The 7,868-nt window shown below is 46.7% G+C and overlaps 1 pseudogene; it reads left to right on the top strand.

Moving 5' to 3' along the window:
• Window positions 1-6,730: 6,730 nt before the first annotated feature.
• Window positions 6,731-7,067, top strand: LOC116632703 (annotated as a pseudogene).
• The last annotated feature ends 801 nt before the right edge of the window (window positions 7,068-7,868 follow it).

Here is a 7,868-nt window from a genome sequence, read left to right as displayed (position 1 = left end):
TACTTTTATATGCCCAGTTTAACTACCGACCCTGTCCCAGGAATGCAATTACCACGGAAACAGAGGGGAAATTGCATTTCCTTTTGTGTCGAATTTTACGGTATTCAGCATTTTGGAAAATCACACTACCTACAGCAACTCTACTAGTGTTTTTTGAGCTTCCCAGACAACACACCTGGGGCAGTCTGCATCTTTAGTGGTGTTGTGTGTGGGTGCAGGACGTCTGACTCCTCTGCTGTAACTTCTAGTGCAGCCACACCCAAGAATTTACATTTTTGAAAGTAATATTTTAAGTTGGTGTCCTTTTCCCTTATATTAGAGTTAGAGTTTGTGACATTTGTATTTTCCAAAGATGCCACACCAATATATACCCCATTCCACGTGCTTTCCTTACAACATGACATTGATATTCCTCCACTGAGCTTGGAGCGGGGTGGGTGGGGCACGGCAGGTGAGGGGGTGGACTGCAATGTTCCTTCCCCTTGCACTGGGTGGACCTTTGTAACTGCCTTGACCAACAGAATGTGGTAGAAGTAATGCTGTGTGATGTCTGAAACTAGGTGTGATGGTTAATTTTGTGTGTCAACTTGGCTGAACCACCGTGCCCAGATATCTGGTCAAGCATTATTCTTGATGTTTTTGTGAAAGTGTTTTTGGATCAGATTAACATTTAAGACTGTAGACTTTGAGTAAAGGAGATTGCTCTCCATAATGTAGGTGAGCCTCACACAATCAGTTGAAGACTCAAATAGAACAAAAGACTGAAAGGGGGAATTCTGTAGCCAGTGGCCTTCAGACTTGAACTGCAGCAATGGCTCTTTGAGTCTCCAGCCTGCTGGCTCACTTTGCAGATTTCGAACTTGCATTTTGGAATTACAGATTTGGGTATATATATATATATATATATATATATATATATATATATACTGGTTCTGTTTTTCTTAAGAACACTAATACACTATGTCATAAAAGGTGATACAACCTTCACCTTGCTCTCTCCTTCCTTTGGGTACTTGCCTTGGAAAAAAAGCCACTATGTTGTGAGGAAGCCCAGGCAACATGGAGGAGCCATGTGTGGATGTTCCTGCCAACAGGCACCTAGCTGGTAACCATCCTCAATAACCAGTGAGTGAGTAAAGGAGCCTGTGAGAGACACCAGCCCCCAGCCTTCATCAACAACTGTAATCTGAAGCCCCAGACATCCCAGGGCAGAAATAGCCATCCTCACTGTGTTTGGTCTGAATTACTAACCAATAGAAATCTTGAGATAATAAATGATTAAAGAATTTTGCTTCAAGACTTAGTTCAAAACTTTTTTTATCTAAATGATTTGATACTTGAAAGATAGGGTCCCTGGGGGTGCCTGGGTGGCTCAATCGTCCGACTCTTGATTTCAACTCACGTCATGATCTCAGGGTCGTGAGATAGAGCCCCAGCTTGGGCTCCGCAGTTGAGTGTGGTGCATGCTTAAGATTCTCTCTCTCCCTTTCTCTCTGCCCCTCTCTGCTCTCTCTCTCTCTAAAAAGAAAGAAAGAAAGAAAGAAAAAGAAAGAAAGAAAGAAAGAAAGAAAGAAAGAAAGAAAGAAAGAAAGAAAGAAAGATAGATAGATAGGGTCCCTAAAGAGTGAAGATTAAAATGGTAATAAGGACTTTGCGATCAAACCTATGAAAATTGAGCACACCCTACCTAGTCTAGGGACACACCTGCCCTTGGTGACTTCCTGACCAGGTGCTTTAGGTGATAAGGCAGAGTAAGGCCCAAACCACACCCTCTAATATCTGGCCTGGAAAGATGCTACTTCCTGTCTCAGTGAGTTCCCACCCAGATCCTCAGGGGTCTGGCCTCCCACATGCACCTCCAGTCAGGGCCTGCCCACATTCCAGGGAAACCGAAGGCCAGCTTTGAGGAAGAAGCTGCTGACCAGGAGTTGACTAGCTGCTTTCCTGATCCTCCGGAAACCAGGGCATTTAGATGGATCACCTCTGGGTCCAGAGTCATGCCCCCTGGAGGCCCAGAGGAAATTCAATCAAGCCCCAGGCTGTTCAGGAAGAGCTAGAAGCTAGCCCCAGCTGCGCCGCAAGAACAGGAAGCCCAGACTGGGAAGCAAGGGTTCCGCACCTGAGCTTTCCTTCACACAGCAACGCTTAACTTGGGAATCTGAATCCGGGCCAAAGAAAATCATTCTGACAGTGGCTGGTCCCAAAGACAACAATGCCCATGATGACGGTGACATGTTCTCAAAGCAGACCAGCAGAAGGGAGCCCAGGAGGGTCCCAGCCGCGAAGCTGGCAAGCCCGTGTTGAGCACAATAGAAGTTCTTCATCCCCTTGAAAAGCGTGCGGACAATAAAGATAGCCAGAGTTTATGCAGCGCCTGCCGTGTGCCCGGCACCGGGCTCAGCTCTTTACAAACATGGTCTTATCACATTCTTAAAATATCCTCTCAAGTAGGTACAGTATTTGCTCCACTTTACAGATGAGGACACAGACTTGGCCTGCAACGCGTGTCAGATACTCTGCATTTCAAAGCCTGCGCTCTGACCCACTGTGCTGTTATCCTGACCCCCCCTTAACCCCTGAATGTGTACTCCCCAGGTACAAGACAAGCTCCTCCGTGACCACTGGACAACCATGACGATCAGGAAATTGACACTGACTCAATAATACCGTGCGATCCACAGCTCCCAGTCAGATCTCGCTGGTTGTCCTAATGACGCCACTTACAGGTCGAGCATCCAAACTGGGATCCCAGTTGCATTCAGTTGTCATGTCCCTTTAGTCTATTCCAATCTAGAACAGTTCTTCAGATACGCCTCATCTTTCACGACCTTGACAGTTGTGAAGAGCACAGGCCGGTTACACTATGTCACGCCCCCCAATTTGAGTTTGTCTGATGCTTCCTCGTGGTTTATACATTTGGGGCAGGAATACCACAAGAACGGTGCTGTGTTCTTTTCAGGTTATTGTATTAGGAGGCACACGACATCAATTTGCCCCATTCCTGATAAACATAGAGGGACTTTTAACCAAGGACTTGGAGTCATATACTAAGAAAAAACACTGTAAGAGCCTAGAATTCCCATGCCCCCCCACCCCGCCCCACCGCCCAGCTCAACAAATCCCATTTTGAGGGGCAGCCAGCTGGGCAGAGGCCAGACCCGGTCTAGAAGGGGAACAACAATATCGCTGGAAGGTGTTAGGACAGAACAGATTGTATTTGTCTGGACTCGTCCTAGGGAGGAAACTGGAGTGGTAGGAAGGAGTTCTTCCCCAGCCATTTGGGGAGGAGGGAAAGACCCCACAGGGGTATTCTCAAACAACTGGAAGACCAAAGAGCTGGACGCCAGGGAAGGAAAACACGAAGCTGCCTCAGGACAGGGAAGGAAAACACGAGGCAAGAAAAAATGAGCAGAAGGAGAGGAAAAACAGGACACAACAGCATCAGCACAAAGGCTCAAAGTATTTGTTTCATGTAACTGCATAGGTGTTTAAAAAGTAAGCTTAAAACCCATATAAACTAAGCCTAAGGATATAAAACTTATGACCTCCACATCTTAAATAAAAACCCACTTGAATTGAAACAAAACAATGGAAAAGAAATAAAAAGTAAGCTTATTTTGATGTTATCTCTTAGTCCGTAGACTTGTAACCAAATAACCTGTGCTGATAATCCCAGATCTTTGGGGAAATTCCTCAGTCTTGCTGAGACTCAGGTTTCTCATCTGTGAAATGAGGAGGAAAAGCACCTCACAGCGTTGCCCCGAGGACTAAATAGACACCCCTCGTCATGCGCTCGGGCCGTCCCGACTGTGGGCCGACTGCGTAGCAGCACGGTTCCCGGGCTGGGAATTCAGCAGAGGACACAAGAGCCCCCACAGAGCTGACAGCCGGGGGGCACAGCCTACCAGAGTGTTCTGTAAGCTGTCACGCACTGTTGTCATGCCCTGGGCACACTGAAGGAGTCACTGCTATTCCAAGGTAATAGTGAGCGTGACCTACGTATTGGGGAAATCAAGTCACAGAGGCGATGTAAGCCACAGTAGTACTAAGCAGAGACACGAAGTCACTCCCAGTTCTCTTCAGAGTCTGTTATCTGGGAAAGAAATGTGCCTATCTGAAAACCTATCATGGATGACAGGAGCAGAAAATCTCTGGAAGAATACTGACCAAACTTCTCGGGGGGAAGGATGAGAGACAGAGTCTTACTCAGCCGCAGCTGCTGAGTCAGGAGCAAACCGGGTGTTGTATGATCTGAGGAGTCTGGAGACCTGCTGAGTGAAAAGTTGCTCCTGGCACTAGGTCTTCGGCTTTCTCTTTGCCTTTCTGACTTTCTCTGCCTCTTCCTAAAAATCCATGTCCTCCTCACATCTTCCCAAACCCACACAAACACTAGTGCTCACGTTTTGGTCACTATAATTTCCAGTCGGATTTCATTATTAAGCAGCTACCTCTCTTCACTGTCTCCCTTTATGGAGAGCCCATTTATACACAAAAAATAAAGTTTTTAACAGAAGCACAAAAAGCAACTCACTCTTTAAAAAAGCTTTGCTTTTTTGCAGAAGATTGATTGATTGACTTGAGAGAGAGAGAGAGAAAGCACATGTGAGCAAGCCCGAGCTGGGGGGAGGAGCACAGGGAGAGGGACAGGCAGACTCCCCGCTGAGTACCGAGCCCCCGTGGGGCTCAATCCCAGGACGCCGAAATCATGACCTGAGCTGAAATCAAGAGTCAGACACTCAACCGAATGAGCCACCCAGGGGCCCCCCCAAAATGTTTTTTTGGGGAGCCTGCCTAGCTCAGTCAGTAGAGCACGTCACTCTTGACCTCAGGGTCGTGAGTTTGAGCCCCATGTTGGGTGTGGAGCCTACTTAAAAAAAAAAAAAAAGTAAAAAAATAAAGTTGTGGTGGTAATATATACATAACACAATATTTATCCTTTCAGCCACTTATGAATGTACAGTTCAGTGGCACTAAATCCACCCCCAGGGCCGGGTAGCCAGCATCACTATCTGTACCCAAAACGTCTTCATCATCTCCAACAGAAACTCTGCTCCTACTGAACAATAACTCCCCCTTCGCCTGCCCCATCAGCCCCCAGAAACCTCTCTTCTACTTTCCGTCCCTGTGAACTGGCCTCTCCTCGGTACCTCACATACGTGGAATCAGACACTATTTATTCTTCCATGTCGGGCTTATTTTCTGACATCATATTTTCAAGGCCTATCCAAGTTTCAGCATCTATCAAAATTTCATCCTTGTTTTGTGGCTGAATACTATTCCATTATATATACCTTGCTTATCCATTCATCTGTTGATGGACATCATTTGGGTTGTTTGCACCTTTTGGCTACTGTGAATAAAACCGCTATGAACATGGGTGTGCAGGTTATCTGTTTGCGTCTCTGCTTTCAGTTCTTTGGGATACAGCCCCCGAAATGGCGCTGCTGGGTCATAGGATAGTTCTATGGTAGTTTGAAGCAACTCACTTTTGAGGGTTTTTTTTAATGAATATGCTTATACCCTTACTCTGTTCCATAAAAGGATTTGAGATGTTTAGAAAAACACACATAATAAAGAGGGAGAAAGAGTTCAAAGAACTAGGGCAAAGGGAAGACTGGTTTGGAGCACCTGGGTGGCTTGGTCAGTTAAGTGTCTGCCTTGGGCTCAGGTCATGATCCCAGGGTCCTGGGATGCAGTCCCGCACTGGGCTCCCTGCTCAGCCCAGTGCTTGTGCTCTCTCTCTCAAATAAATAAATAAAAATCTTTAAAAAAAAAAGGGGGGGGGGAACTGGTTAGCGCTTGGGCAGGGCGGATCTGCCCCTCAGACACACGCTCATGTCTTCTCCCCTCCTGGGATGTGCTACCACATTCAGAAGGCTGTTTCCTTGGCAGATGACCCGGCTGTGCTGCGTTGATGGAGTGGCCTCTCCAAGCAGCACACTTCACAGGGGCTTCACTGTGCACACGAACCGGGTGGAAATTGGCACCATAACCTGAACCACACCGCATTTCTCCTGAATTCAGACCTAGGCCTGGGTGGGTCCTTTAAGGACCATCGAGGGCAACCCTCTCAACACCCAGATGAGGAAAGATGCAGAGCGGTTAAGTGCCCCCAGGGAAAAGGCAAAGTGTGCAAATAGCAGAACTGAAATTCAAAGCCCTATGTCCAGATGCCAGCCGAGAACCCTCCCTGCTGCTTCTCATTTCCATGACCCTGCTTTCCTTTGCTTCAGCTCTGCAAATTCTTCACTTATTTGGGAAATTATGATGTTCTCGTTCTTTTCAAACTTCTCCAAAAATTATGTAGTTTCAAAATTCTGAAGACTAAAATGACTATGATGTGGTCCTAAATAAGGTGGACATTAACCGTGTACCCTAGGAGAGACGCCACAAATCCCATTGCTGAAGCATAAGCTGTGTTACTTATTTTATAAAACTTTCCATTAGCTGGTTCCTCAATAAGAGTGTTACTTCCTGGTTTCCATGGTGATTTTTTAAAAATTTCACTCAAACACTAATATCCAGATGAGAGCAGACACGAATCCAACACGCCAGAGCTTTGTGATGACCAGAGCTATACCTCGTGATGGACCTCGCATCAGCCAAACATTCACCGAGCTCTGGGTGACAGCGGGCGGACAGGGGACGGGGGTGAAACTGGACAGACCCTAAGGATCCTGCTCCATCTGGGCTTCCATTTCGATACTAACATGAACTGCTTTGTGGTGACATGAAGCTGCTCACGCACAACCTGCTGAGCTCGCATGTGCTGGGGGGGGGGGGGGGCGTGGCTTCCCTCTGCTCCTCCAGGCCACCGAGGTCCGCATCAACCCGGTGGAGTTCAACACTGACTTCGTGTGATACCCAAGTTGCATCTGGTCGAGGTGCCCAAAAGGCCGATTGAAGGGTATGAGCATGATGAGAAATTCCTGAGGCAGATGCACCACGTGCTGCTGGAGGTGGATGTGCTGGAAGGCACCTTGCAGTGCCCAGAGTCTGGACGTCTGTTCCCCATTAGTCGTGGGATCCCCAACATGCTGCTGAGTGATGAGGAAACCAAGACTTAATCGTGCCAGGTGCTAGTTTTTCAGTCTGTAACCAGGAACGTTTTTGTTGATGTATATCCTGTTTGCTAGGTCTGTCGTGTATCCCCAAACCTGGACCCAGTGACACACGAAACACAGTGTTCTTGAGCTCGATATATCTCTTTTTCTCATTAAATGTTCAAAACCAAAAAAAAAAAAAAAATTTTTTCTTTTAGAACAGCTTTAGGTTCAGAGCTAAATTAAGAGGAGGTATAGAGATTTCCAGTTACCCCTCCCCCACGCACACACTCATGCAGAGCCTCCCCCATTATCAACATCCCCCGCCAGAGTGACACACTTGTTACAAGTGACCAACCTACACTGACACTTCATAGTCACCCAAAGCCCATAGTTTACATTAGGGCTCATTCCCGGTGCTGTCCACTCTATGGGTTTAGAATGACATATATCCCTCATTGGAGTATCACACAGATATCATACTTTCACTGCCCTAAAAAAATCCTTTGTGTGTTTATTGACTTTTTTGGACATATTTCATCTTTCACTAAAACAATGCCCTCAGAAGCATTGCAACTTCCTCTCTTCCCTCCATGAGTCACCTTAAAGCACACTGGTGGTTTCAGGACTTCCTCAGTATTTTTCTAGATGTGTCTTATATAAATTTACAGGCTTCCCCTAGAAGAGGTCTAACAGATCTCCTCATTCAACTTCAATGCAATTCCTCAAACCCTGTAGATGTGGCAGAGAGGGTGGTCGCGGACTCTAGCACAAGATTGCCCTGCCCCAAATCCTAGCTCTTGTTTTGTGCCATCCTACAAGCTG

The sequence above is a fragment of the Phoca vitulina genome, unplaced genomic scaffold, assembly GCF_004348235.1.
Source record: "Phoca vitulina isolate PV1807 unplaced genomic scaffold, GSC_HSeal_1.0 scaffold7, whole genome shotgun sequence".
NCBI lineage: Eukaryota > Metazoa > Chordata > Mammalia > Carnivora > Phocidae > Phoca > Phoca vitulina.
This window is presented reverse-complemented; position numbering and strand designations above follow the sequence as displayed.